Source organism: Xenopus laevis, chromosome 8L (genome assembly GCF_017654675.1).
Source record: "Xenopus laevis strain J_2021 chromosome 8L, Xenopus_laevis_v10.1, whole genome shotgun sequence".
Taxonomy (NCBI): Eukaryota; Metazoa; Chordata; class Amphibia; order Anura; family Pipidae; genus Xenopus; species Xenopus laevis.
In genome coordinates, this window is record NC_054385.1 from 42,923,180 (window position 1) to 42,940,822 (window position 17,643).

Genomic DNA, 17,643 nt, shown 5'->3' on the forward strand with positions numbered 1-17,643 from the left:
AGGGCCATAAATCCACTTTGCATATATTATCCTCTCTCTGTGCTCCTTTTGAAGACACCTGCTCTTAAATCTGAGATCCCAGTAACGGGCCCCTATATGTATATTTGTCTTTGTCTGAGTCCTTCTGCTGGCTCATTGGTTATGCTTTCATTATACACAGCCCTCCTGTATTATTTTAACTCAAACCTGATGAGGAGAAGCCCTGACTCCTTCATATCCCCCATTTCAGTCTATGCCCTCCCTACTATTCCTTCCCTACAGTCTCTGCTTCATTTGCTGTAGCTATAAAAAGGGGCATTAGGCTGCCAGCTTATTTTTAGACTGCACACAGTATTTTACAGTCTCTCGCAGTCATACAGAATTGTATTTAATATTAACGCTTAAGGGCCTTATATGTACATATCTTAGCAGTTGTTCTGATAAAATACAACATAAGGAATATATAATCAGTGTTATTTACACTGGTTCTACAGTATATTCCTTATGTTCTTTTAAAGGGAAATCACTGACTGAAACAAGTTTCTGGATCATTCAGTGTACTAGGCAAATACTGGGTTACTGCTGCATTCATTATGTGCACAGCTTAGTTAATGTGGGGTAAAATTTTCAATTGTACAGTAACTAAATGTTTTAGAAAGTAGTTAAATAGCTTAATGTCATTCGTCTGTTTATACTCACTTGCCTTAGGAGACAGTCTTAATTTTTTTTACAGTTTTGTGTACATAATATTGATGTGTTTGTTAATACAGGATTTAAATCTGTTATCCAGAAAGCTCTAAATTACAGGAAGGCCATCTCTTATAGGCTCCATTTTAATCTAACAATTTGGGGCCCATTTACTTAGCTCGAGTGAAGGAATAGAATAAAAAAAACTTCGAATTTCGAATGTTTTTTTTGGCTACTTCGAGCCAATGGGCTACCTCGACCTTCGACTTCGAATCGAACAATTCGAACTAAAAATCGTTCAACTATTCAACCATTCGATAGTCGAAGTACTGTCTCTTTAAAAAAAACTTTGACCCCCTAGTTCGCAACCTAAAACCTACCGAAGTCAATGTTAGCCTATGGGGAAGGTCCGCATAGGCTTTGCTATCTTTTTTAGGTCGAAGAAAAATCGTTCGATCGATGGATTAAAATCCTTTGAATCGAATCGTTTGATCGAACGAATTGCGGTAAAGCCTTTGACTTCGATATTCGGCAGTCGAATATATTCGACCATAAGTAAATTTGCCTCTTTACTTTTTAAAACTGACTTTGCAATAATTAATCATTATCTTGTATTTGATCCTAACTAATATTTAATTAAGCCTTATTGGTGGAAAAACAATCCTACTGAGTTTTATTAAGTTGGTACAGGTATGGGACCTATTATCCAGAATGCTCTGGACCTGAGGTCTTCTGGATAACATATCTTTGTGTAATTTGGATCTACTAGAAAATCCTTTAAACATTAAATAAACCCAAATAGTCTGGTTTTGCTTCAAATAAGGATTAATTATATCTTAGTTGGGATCAAGTACAATACACTGTTTTATTATTACAGAGAAAAAGGAAATATTTTTTTAGAATTTCAATTATTTGGATAAAATGGAATCTATGGGAGACAGCCATTCCGTAATTTGGAGCTTTCTGGATAACATGTTTCTGGATAATGGATCCCATAACTGTACAGGTATACAGAATATGGCACAAGTGTACAGAATGCTCATGACCTGGAGTTTTCCGGATAATGGATATTTCTGTAATTTGGATCTTCATACCTTAAGTCTACTTTAAAATCATTTAAACACCAAGGGGGGCATTTATTAAAACTTGTTTTTTTCCAAGTTTTATTGAAAAAAAATTTGATCAAACTCCCAACCACAAATAGCCTTAATTTACTTGAAAATCAGAACGAAAAAAAGCACGTGAGGGAATAGACGCAACAAAATTGTGTGATTTTTCCAAATCGGATTGTCGCACAAAAATCAGTATCAAAATTTGACCTTTAATAAATGTGCCCCAATAGGCTGGTTTTGCTTCCAATAAAAATTATATATCTTATATCTTATATATCTTATATTTTAGTTTGGATCAAGTAAAAGGTACTGTTTTATTATTGCAGATAAAAAGGAAACCATTTTTAAAAACTTGGATTATTTGGATAAAATGGGGTCTATGGGATAGACCCTATAATTCTGAGCTTTCTGGATAATGGGTTTCTGGATAATGGATCCCATAGCTGTATTAGGTATGGTGATCCAGAATGTGAAAAGAAACTTAATCCAGAAAACCCCAGGTCCCAAGCATTCTGCATAACAGATCCTATACCTGTATGTAAAACAGATGAAGAGAAGAGTAAATAGCATCTAATTGCACTATACCATATGTCACTGGAATATGTAGACAATATCCTCTAGACCTTCTTTTGTAGTCAACATATTTTATTCCAACGTACACCAAACTGTGTTTTGTGTGTGTTTATGTGTACACACACACATATATATATATATATATATATATATATATATATATATATATATATATATATACAGTAGTAATGGATCAGCACACTCATTTTAGAAGTGATTAAAGTGTCTTTATTGGTAACACAGCATTGTTATCCAATAAAGACACTTTAATCACTTCTAAAATGAGTGTGCTGATCCATTACTACTGCATATTATGAACATTGATCGTGCACCTCTACTCTATTGGAGATCGAGTGCGGACACCCAAAGCAACTCTATATATATATATATATATATATATATATATATATATAGATATAGATATAGATATAGATATAGATATAGATATAGATATAGATATAGATAGATAGATATATATATATATATAAAACGTGTACATGGCAATTGTAACACGGTTAAATGTATATCTAGGTATCTCTTATTTTTTATTTGCATTTCAATGGTTACTGAGATCCATGGCAAGTCTGTTTCACTTGTAATTATCATTTGTTTGCCCATGTAGTATCCTTCTCCGTACACTCCCTTTCATCCTTGTGTAAAGGCCTTCATACACGGGCCGATAAAAGCTTCCAACAGACCAAGTCGGCAGCTTATTGGTCTGTGTGTGGGGCCCTCTGACAGGCTTCCCCAATCGATATCTGTCCGAAAGTCCGCCAGATGTCGATCGGGGAGGGTAAAAAAATCCCATTGTATTGCGGCCGCATCTGTTTGACCGCCTGTATTGCCTCCATTCTGATCAGACCGATATCACACACCTCCATATGGGTATATCGGGGAGAGATCCGCTCGTTTGGTGACATCGAGCGGATCTCCCTGTGTGTGTCCACCTTTAGAACTGTGCGTATATAGGCTGATAAGAAGGGGGCTTAGATCTGTTTGCATTTTTACGATTTTAGAGTAAAATACAAAGCGAGACTGCAATGTCATTTAGCTCTATGAATTATTAATGAATATATTGCCTGAATAGCTAAGTAGTGTTGTGCCCTAATTACCATTCTGATTTTTGTCTCTGCTTGCAACTTTAATTGTCCATACAAGGGCAGACTTAAGCTGCTGATTTGGCCCCTTCAGAGTAGGCAGCTTATGCGCCTTTGTATGGGACCCGTCGGCGCCCATTCGCAGCAGTGTCACTCGATATCGCCCAGCCGTTATTGGGCATATCGGGTTAAGATCCACTCATTTGGCTACCTCACCAAACGAGCGGATCTAATAGTGTATGGCCACCTTAGTAGCTTTGCCAAATGAGCAGATCTTAATTTATGGACCTGTTTCACATGGTGTTTAGCATTCCCAGCACACTGGGTACTTGACTTGCAGAACCTTTAGATTTTAGATTGTAAGCTTCAACATATGTATTCTGTAATAAAATCATTTTTAAATAATATAGCTGGCACTATGCAAATAAATGATTAGGGATGCACCAAATCCAGGATTTGGTTCAGGATTCGGCCAGTATTCGGCCTTTTTCAGCAGGATTCAGATTCGGTCGAATCCTTCTGCCTGGCCGAACCGAATCCAAAACCTAATTTGCATATGTAAATTAGGGGCAAGTTGGGAAATCATGTGACTTTTCATCGCAAAAGAAGAATTATACCCACTTTTTCCTTTCCTGCCCCTAATTTGCATATGAAAATTAGGATTCGGATAGTGGATTAGGTGCATCCCTATAAATGAATATAGTTATAAATGATTGCCACTAAGAGGCTAGGCAACATTATGCTTAGCACCACATTCCTTACAAGGTGCGCCCCTACCTTTTTATTTCACATTTTGAAGGTACTTTTTGGGCCGCATGTGGGTCGCTTTTAAAACGGTCCTGTCCTGAGGTTTTATTTGTAAATTATTTGTTAACCCTTAACCAGTAAAGAACCAGTTTTACTACTAAAATGTAGGTAAATGTAAAAAAAGAGTCACGGCAAGTTGCAGGGGCTTTTGTGTTTTTGGTACAGTATAAGTGGGATGCAACCTGGTTTCAAGTAAAGGTGACCATACATTATAAATAAGATCTTCTCGTTCGCCGAGGTCACCAACACACAGATGCAGACCTTGATCTGACTGGAAAATCAACCTGCCCAATTGACATTTGGCCAATTTGTCTGAAGCTGAAATCTGCCTGTATATGGCCACTTTAACTTGCGTCACAATCACATTTAAGTCATTTCTTGATACGCATTTTATAGTCTGATTGGGTGTGTGGCATAAAACACAATTAGATTACTATTCAAGTCACACGAATGGGAAATCTCTCCAAAACATAGATGTGCAAAGCAATAAACAGCGATTGTTATCACTTTATTTTTTACTTGTACCTGCAGATCTGTCATTAAGTGCTGGAAATTTTGTAACTTTTTTTCTTCATGAGCTGAGAATCACAGTTTAGTTGAATTGTATCGGTTTCCTTTCTGTTTAAAAAGTAGTTGAGTCATGTTTTATGACACGTCGACTGCCTAGAGAGCAATAGTCCTGCTGTACTGCTGGATAAATCATGCTCTCTGTGGAAGAGCCAAATAAATATACAGCTCTGGAAGCGGCAAGTACTTACCGCAAGTGATCCCTGCCCTATTGCAGGAACCAAATCAATATTTCTAAATTTTTTCCAAAGGATAAGCACTCATGTCTGGCGAACAAAATGTATTTTAACAGCTTTCATTAATACATGTTTGGAATAAGTGTTATAAAGCAGGGACAGAGAAAAAGTTATGACACTAAAACTCACTGAATCCAGAGATGACTAGACTTGTAGTTCTGCAGCAGCTGAAGAATTGCAGAACCTGTTCTGTTTGTAAAGTTACTGTTGTTTGGCCTGCCTGTCACATAGCTTATAAATTGGTAGTGTTATGATGGGTTTTCCTTTAAAGCTGCTTAACCACATTAAGGGGTAGATATATCAAAGGTTGAATTTCGAAGTGAAATATACTTCGAAATCCGACCATGGAATGGCTATACTTCGACTTTGAATATAGAAGTCAAAGTTTTTTTTACCGAATTTGACCATTTTGCGGTCAAAGTAAAATTCGATTCGAACAATTTCAGCGATCGATAGAATGTTTTTTACTTCGACTACAAAAATCTTAGAAAAATGCATTAGAAGGTCCCCATAGCCTAACATAGCACTTTGGCAGGTTTAATTTGGCAAACTATTGAAGTCGAAGTTTTTTTAAAGAGACAGTACTTTCATTATCGGATGGTTGAATATTCAAACTATTTTACTTTGAGTCTAAGTCGTAGTAGCCTATTCGATGGTTGAAGTACCCAAAAGTTTACTCTAATCCACTTAGACTCTTGATAAATCTGCCCTTAGGTGTCCACAGCCTTCTCCTTAGCGTATAAAGAGGAAGTAAATAATACTACTTCCTGTGTAACCAGTAAATACCACGGAAACAAGAAAATAGAAGAAAATTAGCTATATGTTATAATAAACAATCTATTAACTTATACCTGAAAACAATCTACAGAGAAATGATAAGCATACATCATACAATATGATTTGTATAAATTAGGTTACCATATTCAACTTGAGCCGAATTTAACCTTATTTATAACCCCTAGTTAATTTTGCACTTGGGCCGTAACCCATGCCAACCAATCACATTTTTGCTTTCACCGTTCTACCTGCAACTGTTTTTACAAAAATCTAATCGTGACTTGTTGCTATGGGTACTTCCCAGGTGCCAATTTGCTCAATATTAATAAATAAGCCCCAATTGAAATGTGGGGATTGGGGATGTTGGTTGTGATGTTTATGAGGCACAGACAGTGTTGGACTGGTACATTGAGTGCCCACCAGAGCTGTGACATAAATGCCCCACCTGACAGCCACCAGGGCACCCCTCCCGAAGTCCGAGCTCCCCCGCTTCCCACTGCATCACTTTGCATTGTGTCAATCTCAAGTTCTTCTGGGGTGACTGATTGGAGCAGTGAGCCTGGGCCGGCGGGGACCTACTGGGTTTTTTCCCAGTGTCCTGCATGCCCAGTCCAACCCTGGGCACAGAAGGAATAGTGGCATAGAACAGATTGCAAGAACTTATTTTATGTTGTACCACAGCCCCATTTTTGTTTATCCTGAGGAAGGCCAGCTAAAGGCAATTCCTAATTTATTTGATATAAATCATTGCATTTCTTGCTACAAAAATAGCAACTACATTGTGTCCTGGTTGAGCATTCCTACCTGCATGTATCTAATTTGCCATAACGGGGATGTTCTTTGATGAAAATATATCCTCTGTCTACATAGGCAACCAATACGTATCTAAGCTAAGAAAAAATAAATAAATAACTTGGTCAGAAGGGCCTTGATGTTTTGTACATGTCTGGCTCTATAGTTCACCTAAAATGGGGAGCTTTTATGTAATGCTGATATATCTATAACAGTGATGGATAAGACATTTCTGAGATTTTCACTTTTAGCTATAGTAAGCATCTCAAACTCTCCTCATTAGCCCAGCGTCCCTGGGGAAAATGGATTTACTACATGTTTAGGCTAATGGTACACGGGAAGATTGTTTAAATATGCACTACTGTGGATGACAAATCTACCTGAAGTGCTTTCCCACCGACAAAGCCTCATGAGGAAACCCAAGGAGACTTTGGAAAACAAAGCACTGCATATGTTTTCCCACTGGCGATTTACATTATTGCTGGTGGGAAAGCATTGCAGGGAGATCTGTCACCCGAAGTTGCGCAGGTTTTAACATGGGTAACAGAGCTCCCCATCTACCAGTAGCCTTAATATTCTCTTTTTTTTTAACTTCTCTCTGCTTGTTTATTTTAACAATAAATCACATTCACTTCAAAACATCGTGATTGATTGTAAATGTTGTTGTTATTTTGTTTTTTGTTATATGTTTTGTTGGTGCATAAGTTGTATCTTCAGTAATAAAAATGAAAATACAATGATATGCAATAAGAATACAGCAATAATAAAAGGAAAGGATAAACCAAACAAGAAAAAAAGGGAAAAGAGAAAAAAAAAGTAAATAAAATCATACAAAAACATTCTATATCATAAATATTCTTTTGATTGCATAGACAGTTGTAATCAAAATGTTACATCTCCAGCAGCTAGTTCTAATGACATACAGATGCAATAGAAATTTTTGTTGAACCTGTCCCTTTAACCTAGTGCTTATTTCAGTTACAGCTGTGCATTAGCCCTGTCCCCTTTGCAGCCTCAGCTTAAAAATAAGAGAATATAGGAATTCTAAACATTTTTTTATGATGGTTATTCCAGACCTGAGCTGTGCCTGCAGCTAGAGTTGATTGGAGCTGCAGTGTCTGAGTGCCAAGTTATATTTACTTGGGCCGTTGAGCCACGCAGTCGGCCTACCGTGGCTGCTGCCACCTCATGAACATCACGTAGGGAATCAGAAGCTGACTTCCACTTTGTTTGTAGCTTAAAATCCTGACTTGCATTTTCATTCTGCATCCTCTGAGCGCTCTTGTTAGAAAGTCAGGCCAAGTAGGAAAACAATGGCCGACTGTCTGCAACACTCGCACGTGTATGGCTAATTCATCTGCATTCCCAACCTTCCTTCATTCAGTCTGCTATACCTTAGAAAAACCTGAGCATTTCTGCCAAGTCTTGCTAAAACAAAGAAAGCAGAAATTCACTTTAGCATGAGTGTTTTAATTAATTGGCAAGCGTCCTGGCTGTCCACAGAAAAACAAGGTTCTAATTTGTCTCTGAAGTCTGTTTCATATCAGAGTTTTTGAAGATATGCCAGTTTGTGGCAATGTGGAACTAGAGCTGTTTTTGGGTAGGCCCTCATCATCATTTTTCATTTTTGCCGAATTTACTTTTTCTGATTAAAAGAAAAAAATGCTACGGTCCATGCTGGGTTTTTTAATACAGTATAAATATACGGTAAGGCTGAAAAGTAACGATATAGGTGAACGTAAGTATTCATATAGTGCTGTCCAAATTGCAGTGTCTTGCTGATGATAAAATTCAAGTCTTGAAGGCTGTCAGGGAATGCTGGGTGTTTTCAATTAATAACAACTGGAAAGCTGCATGAATTGAATTGTACATAGTGGGCCCCAAGGAGGTTACAGTATATTGTCCCTGACCCCATCACTATTCAGAGCAGTCCTGGTAAAAAAAAATACCCCTTATTGATATGATTGGCTTGAAATTGACTTATTTTCTTAAAAATGTTACCAGTGGGTTTGCATGTGAATAGGTTTAGTGCTCTGTGTAGAGCACAATGGCCGACTGTCTGCAACACTCGCACGTGTATGGCTAATTCATCTGCATTCCCAACCTTCCTTCATTCAGTCTGCTATACCTTAGAAAAACCTGAGCATTTCTGCCAAGTCTTGCTAAAACAAAGAAAGCAGAAATTCACTTTAGCATGAGTGTTTTAATTAATTGGCAAGCGTCCTGGCTGTCCACAGAAAAACAAGGTTCTAATTTGTCTCTGAAGTCTGTTTCATATCAGAGTTTTTGAAGATATGCCAGTTTGTGGCAATGTGGAACTAGAGCTGTTTTTGGGTAGGCCCTCATCATCATTTTTCATTTTTGCCGAATTTACTTTTTCTGATTAAAAGAAAAAAATGCTACGGTCCATGCTGGGTTTTTTAATACAGTATAAATATTTTTAACAGCCTTACACAAAAATACTGTACATCCCATACTGTGCTTGTATTAACATGTAAAATGCTAGGCCAGATTAGGTATTATAACTGCAAACAATGAAACCATTATTACACACATATTCACACTCTGTCTCTTACTTTTTAGTAGCACAGAGAACTTCTAAAATGTAGAGTCAGTGTGATTTGGTTCATAACAAGCAGTCAGTAAATCAACATAGCATCCTGCTCCTCAGGTCATATAATATGAATATTTATTGAAGATAAAATGCCCGACATTTGAGTTACTGCTCTGACCTTTGTTTCTCTGATGAAGGTCACAGCAGTGACCAAAACAATGGAGCTGGAGCTTGAGCCAGTCCGATGTCCGTAAATGACATACATTTTATTGCCTTAGCTTGGGGTCCCAGCCCTTCTGCAATGCCTGCTGCCCCCCACATCTCTATTTATGTAAGCTGTTAAAAGTAATGATTATTTTATTGTCAGTCACGGACACCTTTCACTTTCTGAAGGCTATTCCACTGCAGTGTTATCAATTCAGGCCATGCAAAAGCGTGAAATTGTCATGAACAATGAAAATCCCTGCTTTGCCTTTATGAATTAAAATCAAATTTAAATCCTTGGTGGATTCCCTATGATGACTTTAAGCAATGACCCAGACATGCTGTTTGCCTTCTGTGTGGAATTCAATCCTGGGCAAGCTTTATCCCTGAAGGCTATTGGCAATTTCGGCACGATGAATTGATGATGATTTAGCGTAGCTCTCTGTGTCTATGAGTAAGCTGGCCATACATGGGCCGATACTTGAAACCTAGCCATATTTGTTTGAGCTGCCCGTTTACAGGACTGTGTATGGTGCCACAACAGTGGCCTCCCCATCCGATATATAGTTGGTACTTGGCCATATATTATTAGGGCTGAATGGAAGTAATAAAAGCAAAGAAAAGCTATTGACATCTCTTCTCTGTTCAGCAATAGTGTGTATAGTTATGCACTAGTGTGTTAGGGAAAGAGACTAAAACTGTCAGATTGTATATAGTAGGGCAACATAGTGTCATGATAAGGGACTGTAGCAGTGGGATACATGGCATTGGATCTGTGGGTTTTTTGTGTGATGAGGCAATAGTATTAAGAGAAGTGGTTGCAACCATGAAATAAACAGTTTTTGAAGATATGCCAGTTTGTGGCAATGTGGAACTAGAGCTGTTTTTGGGTAGGCCCTCATCATCATTTTTCATTTTTGCCGAATTTACTTTTTCTGATTAAAAGAAAAAAATGCTACGGTCCATGCTGGGTTTTTTAATACAGTATAAATATACGGTAAGGCTGAAAAGTAACGATATAGGTGAACGTAAGTATTCATATAGTGCTGTCCAAATTGCAGTGTCTTGCTGATGATAAAATTCAAGTCTTGAAGGCTGTCAGGGAATGCTGGGTGTTTTCAATTAATAACAACTGGAAAGCTGCATGAATTGAATTGTACATAGTGGGCCCCAAGGAGGTTACAGTATATTGTCCCTGACCCCATCACTATTCAGAGCAGTCCTGGTAAAAAAAAATACCCCTTATTGATATGATTGGCTTGAAATTGACTTATTTTCTTAAAAATGTTACCTGTGGGTTTGCATGTGAATAGGTTTAGTGCTCTGTGTAGAGCATCATACAAACAAAGTGTCACACGTAGAATATTTATATTAAAATCTGCTTTTACCTCCTCTCATCAAGAATAGGCAACATATTGTATTTTTGTAGATTTCTTAATTGATCAAAAATGAACCTTTAAGTGGAGAAGAAAAGTCTAATTTTTGTATGCCTCATTATTAAATAGGTAGCTGGCCTTTCAATTGTACCGCATCCCTGGGGAGTCCTGCTCGTGCTTAAAAACAACAGAAGGCAGACATGTTTCCTCCTGTTACATTTGCTTGCAGAGGAAACCTCTGCTCTCCCAAGCATCTAATAATCTAGCCATTAGGTGCCACAAAACCATCCTCCACCCTAGGACTGTTAATGCAATTTAATTACCCCCCTTCAGTTTGTTCAAGACCTGGCAGGGCGAACCAGATTGTCGTGGTGGCTCAGGCTGGAGGAAACAAAGGGAGCGGATGAGCTTGTCTTAATTGCCTATAAACCTGCAACATCTGCCACATTGATCAGTGACCTGCCGCATTTTAGCCTCATTATGGGACCTTTCTCTGTTGTTTCTCTGATCCTCCCAATTTTAACTGACATAGCAAAACCTGCAGTCATGGTTTCTATTCTTCGGGTTTTTAATCTAACTCATCTGTCTGTCGCCGTACGTCTATTAATCTTAGGCTAAAATAGCACAATGGAGACTCTTCTGAGAGCAAAAATGCAACAAGTATCTTGTTTATGAAAGTGCTGCAGATGCTGTAGTTCTTGCATTATTGTTATTTGACCCTCAGTTTGTACCACAGTCTTGTGTGCAGATCTGGGTACATATTTAGTCTGGATTGCTTTATTAGAATTAATAGATATTTGGGGCAAAAACTGCTAAATGGGAACAATTTTGCATTTATAAATATGGCATACTAAAAAAAGATTGCAGAAAGCAATTCCATGGCATGTCTTGCATAGGAAATTCTTAATTTAGTGCTATTGAGAATTCTACCATTTTTTGGCCAGTTGGGCCAGATGATGGTGGTTTATCCTTATCAGAGCAAACCTAGATGCCCCCATTCAAACTTATACAAACAACTGCCTGCTTTCTTTACTTATGGTCATACATACAAGTGCATCTTATTTGAAGCCAACAGTAGTTTTGCTTTCAATTTGCCAACATAACTGCACAGCCTTGTTTCTTGTGAAACATCAGCAAAGTGAACAATGTTTATGGCTGTAGTTTCTCCCAAATTAGCCTTTTTTTAAGCTACAGGAATCCAAAATGTTGGTCCTTTTTATTTGTATGCATGATGAGTATAACTGCTTAATTGATTAGGAAACCATACCTGTATTCGCTGTTTATTATTATTATTATTCACCTGCATTCAGTTGTAATATTACTAATCTTTTGTCTTCATCACGTAATATAAATAATATATATAATATTTATATAATGTATAAAGTATAAAAAATCTGTAATACAAATCCCTTCCCATAACAATACGTGGAAATAGCCTCAAAGTATGGCACTTGTAACCATGTGATGATCAATCCATCATGCAATGTTTAAAGGAGGAGAAGGCCAGTGCTCCTAGGGTCATATGAAATCTTAATCTTAGAGTTATGAAGTTGGACAGCAGTGATCTGTTTAGCAGATAAAACGTAGAGCTAACATGCTTGAAGCATTGAGCTTAAATTTTATATTTGTCTCTTTTTTTATTGCTAGGATGTTATTTTATTTCTTATAACTAGAGTAAGGTTGCACTTTTCACACCCTGATGTGTGAAAAGGATGGAACAACACAGGTTGTTTTGTTAATCACTTTTATAACACCTATAAGTATTTTTTGCTTGTGCATGGTCACACATGAATTGTGTTGTATAACTATAGAAGTGACTCATATCAAACATGAGTCACTTAAATGAAAACCTCAAATAATTCCATAGAGGTGTTAACTGAGGATCCCACTGGCTTTAAGAGTGTGGCTGGATGATACTGTGAATGCACAAGCGAGTTGCTATATTGTGCAACAAATGACAGCAGACTTAATTTCAACCTAAAATACTGCTTCAGCATTCATTGAAAATGTGTTGGGTGCCAAAGCCATTAAATAGGGAACCTTAGAATCTTATAATTTTTAGGTTAAAAAGAGTGAAAAGACAACTTGCACAAAATACACCAATTATAGTGCCTCCTCTATATCCAAATTCAGTTTTGAGGAGATTGAGGGCAGGTTCCTTATAGAAGAATACAGGGTTAGAATTCAATAATAGGTTTGAGATGGGAGATGGTAGTTGGTGTTGATAGCAAAAAAAGACGGTGGAACTATAAGGAGAAATCCAAGAATGTATGACGACCTAAGTGATGAGATGTATTGAAGTATATAGGAGTGAAGGGCTTTCAAAGCTAACAAGAGTTTTGTAAGTTATTAATTGCTCAATGAGAAGCCATGATAAAGGTTTCAACATAAAACAATATGGTTCTCTGTTAGGAGGATTCTAATAGCTGTGCTTGAGACTGACTAAAGAGAGAAGAAATGAGTAAGAGAGAGAAAATGGAATGTAAAAAACTAACAAGTTTTGATTGTAAAACTGATAGAGAAGGCAAGGAACAACTTGAATATACTTCCTGGCAGCCTTCTGAATCAGAGGTGTTAATGAGCACACCTTCAGTAGTTATAGTAAAGTGGGAGAAATATGTAGTATAGGATCCATCCCTCTCCTTTTATAACTGACTCCACAGAGAATTCCCTTTATAAATTGTAATGGGAATTAAACACACAACCAGGACCCAGCAGTGATAATGGGTATCTGTTTTTTCGGCCACCCTATTGCCAGTGATTGATTTAGTGCTGGTCAGCTCATAAAATCCATTCTAATTACACCTTGCCATCTAGTGGCTGACATGTTCGCTAGCAAGGCATTCCTGAACAACCACTTATTGATGTATTCTTCAGATTGAAACCAAGAAAAAGTAAGAAGAATAAAGGATTCTTAACTGCCCGTCAAGTGGCCTTGGCCAATAGTATATTACAGCATAAAGAAATGTTTGCACTTTCAGCCATCAGGTTTTCTTAATTTACTCATCATGGATGGCTTCTCAGCTGGGAAATCCTTGGGGCATGTAATGTGTTCAAACTGTACTCGAAATGGTAAATGCAGCAACTCCTCCACGCAGAGGTACTGGTTTAATGGCTACAACATACTCTGTAACCTGCGGCTTATTTTGAGTATAGAGCTGCAAAATCTGCCACTGGTACTGGGGAAATAATTGTGTGTGTTGTGTTACCATGTGATTGTGTGTAGAACTGAAAGCAAACAAATGGAAATATGACATTAAAAGCATGCTTTCACTGTGATGCCAACTGGATGACATTCTGTATGGGGTTAAGTGTACTTAAACATACTATTTATACCATTTATAATTTCAGTGGTTTATTTGACGAAAGGATGACCTGTTTTGCTATATCCAGGGTTAGAGCCATTATTAGAGATTGTGTTGAAAATCTGTGTCCCCATAAACTATAAAAGGGATCTATTTTTATTTTCGTGACTTACTGCAGGGTGATTATTCATGGTCACATTCCTGTTTTCCTGCTCACCCAAATTCCTCCATATCCTATCTGAATTTGTCATAAACTATGTGTCTCTTGACTTTGCAGCTGGTTAGGTAGGTATATTGTGAGTCTGTTAACAGGACTCGTAGGTCTGTGACCATACGTTGTCAAAAAAGCCATTTTCTTTATCATGAAGTTTGTCTTGTTTTGCCCACCAGTTGCCACCTGTCTGGTATTAAAATGATTGATGCTGATATTTTTAATATGAAATAAAGATAAAAATAAAGGTGGGCCAGTATTTTTTTTCAGAAAAGGTGACAACCCTACCTGTGCTGGGAAGTTTAGCTCAATAGAGATACAGGTGTTCCAGTCAATAACTCATGCCTTGAATAGTCAGAAACCTAGGGCACCGATTTCAGTACAAAACTAGATTGTACAGGTATGGGAAACCCATTATCCAGAAAGTTCCGAATTACGGGATGGCCATCTCCCATAGACTCCATTTTATCAAAATAATCCACATCTTTAAAATGTTTTTCCTTTTTCCCTGTAATAATAAAACTGCACCTTGTACTTGATCCAAGTTAAGATGTAATTAATCCTTATTGGAAGCAAAACCAGCCTACAGGGTTTATTTCATATTTACATGAAATTTACATGACATTTTTCTGAATTACGGAAAGATCTATTATCCGGAAAGCCCCAGGTCCCAAGCATTCTGTATAATAGGTCCCATACCTGTAGAATAAAAAAACATTTCAATCACAGAAATGCAACAAACAAAGGAAGACAAACCCACTGCCTTCATCCTGGTAAAGGTTTATGTTAAGGTGAACTTTCCATTCTAGTTGTGAAGACAAGGCTAAATTAGTTGCTGTTCCTGACATTTTGTTGCTGACGGCTGTGTCACATTACATTGTGCAAATCTGACGCCACCGGCAATGGGGTTTTTTGTGACAGACAAAAGATTTCTTTGTAATAAATTTTATTCAGGGTGTAACTGGGGGAAAAAAAAGAAAAAATGTTCACATCACTTTATGATTAAAACCGGCAGTAACATTTTTGCATGTATTAGGTATTAAGTATTCACTATACTTGGGGTTGACTTTACCTAAACAAGGATGTCATACAATGAAGTTTGTGGAGCCCTTGGACCTGAAGCTGGCCATAGACACAAAGATCCTATCGTACGAATCGAGGATTCGTACGATTTTCGGATTGTGTGTGGAGAATGCCGGCAGCTTTCGTCCGGCGGAGATCGGTCGTTTGGTCAATCGGACAGGTTTGATTTTGACCTGACCAATCCCGCCGGAGCCCATTGCACATCGTAATCATCGTAACCCGATATAGCCATGCTCGTTAATGGCATATATGGGAAAGATCCGCTCGTTTGGCGATGTCGCCAAACGAGCGGATCTTTGCGTCTATGGCCACCTTAACTCTCTCATGAGGGGCCCAATCCTGACCAGTATTTTTGCCTATTTAGATAAGTCTAACACTATAAGTTCAGACCATAAAAATACTCATAAGATACAAGTGTATTTATTTGTGTATTTATGTATTTATTTATTATAGTATAGTACAATAAACAGAGCTGTATGTGATGAGAAAGAGTGTAGAAAAGAACCGATTAGAGTTGAAGGGCAGAAGGTTGTGGTAGAAGAAAAGGGATGATAGAAGTAGAATGGATCATGTGAAAGGAACTACTGGTAATTGTAAAAAGAATTGGGGGCAGGAGATCTCTCCCAGATCTCTCCCCGATATGTCCACATTGAAGCGGGCAATATTGGGCTGATCCGATAGTGGGCCCTAGGGCCCAACGATCGGATCATAATGCATCCGATACGGGTGGTCGGATAATGGGACCGCATACACGCACAGATCAGATGGGATTTTTTACCCTGCCCGATCGAGAACTGGCCAACTTTCTGCCAGATATCGATCGGGAAAGCCCGTCAGATGGCCCCACACATGGGACAATAAACTGCAGACTCTGTCTATCGGCAGCCTTTATCAGCCCGTGTATGGGGGCCTTAAGTCAGAATAACTGAAATGGAGTCAAATATGACATGCCCTATTTGTATGTAGGGATGCACAGATCTCAGTAGAGCATATGCAGACCTCAAGGCCAGTATTCTGAGCAAGGTTGGCAAGACCTCACATTTGAATTGGCATGAGTCTAAAGGTGGCCATTGATGAACAGATAATATTGTACAAATCAAATTTTCATATGATATTCGGTGCGTGTAGCGTGGGAAAAGAGCCGACTGATATTGGCAGGAGACTTGGATATTGGTCGGCTCGTTGATCGGGCTGGACGAAAAATTTTGATTGGGTGCCTTTGAAGGCACCCAAATATCGTCCATTGTTAGTGCTGAATCGTCAGATACAGGTAGAATTCTATTGTTTTTGCCTGTATATCTGACGATTCAGCTGTACACGTGTGTATTGAAACGAACAATCTTTCTTGGAAAGATCTTTTCCAAGAAAGATCATAATTGTTACGTCTATTGCCACCTTTACTCCAGAAAGTTGTAGAGTTCTTTTTAAAGGAAGGGATTTGTAATATATGGGAAATATTCCCTCTATAAAGCCACTACATTGGTGCTGTGTTTGTAGATACATGTTAAAACCGTTGAAGGAACAGAACAGTTCAGTATAAAAATAAAACTGGATAAAAAGATAGGCTGTACAAATTAGAAAATGTTTCTAATATAGTTAGTTAGCCAAAAAATGTAATGTATATAGGCTGGAGTGATTGGATGTCTAACAGAACATAACCCAACTTCCTGCTTTTCAGCTCTCTAACTCTGAGTAAGTCAATGACAAGGGGGGGCACATGGGACATAAATATTTAGTGAGTTTGCTTTTGATTCTCGGCATGCAGGTCAGATTTAAAAAGCAAATGACTAATGTGCCCCCCCCCTCAAGTCACTGATTGGTTACTGCCTGGAAAAGCAGGAAGTAGTGTTCTGGCTATTATGGAAGACATCAAGTCACTCCAGCCTTTATACATTACATTTTTGGCTAACTAACTATATTAGAAACATTTTTTTATTGTACACAGCCTATTTACCCATTTTTTATTTATACACTGAACAATTCCATTGATGCTTTACTGTTACTGAACGTAGGTAACACCCAAATGTAAATGTATGTAAAGTTAGCCTACTTGTTTTGGTTATGCTTTCCCTTTGATACACACTATGTGAAGGTTCTGTACAAACAAGCATACTGGATAACGTTCTGGACCTTTGGTTAAACGTGGCCTTGTGCTAATGTATTCCTCCTAATACTGTGATGCGATACAGTTCCAAGGTTCCTACTTGGCTAAATTCCATGCATGCCACCTTCAACTCTGCTTCCGACATCTAAAAAGTCATTATTAAACTATTCCAGATTCAC

The 17,643-nt window shown here is 37.9% G+C and overlaps 1 protein-coding gene across 4 annotated transcripts in view; it reads left to right on the forward strand.

Annotated features, from left to right (window-relative positions):
* pak3.L (p21 protein (Cdc42/Rac)-activated kinase 3 L homeolog) overlaps positions 1-17,643 on the forward strand; it is a 111,733-nt gene that overhangs the window by 53,170 nt on the left and 40,920 nt on the right.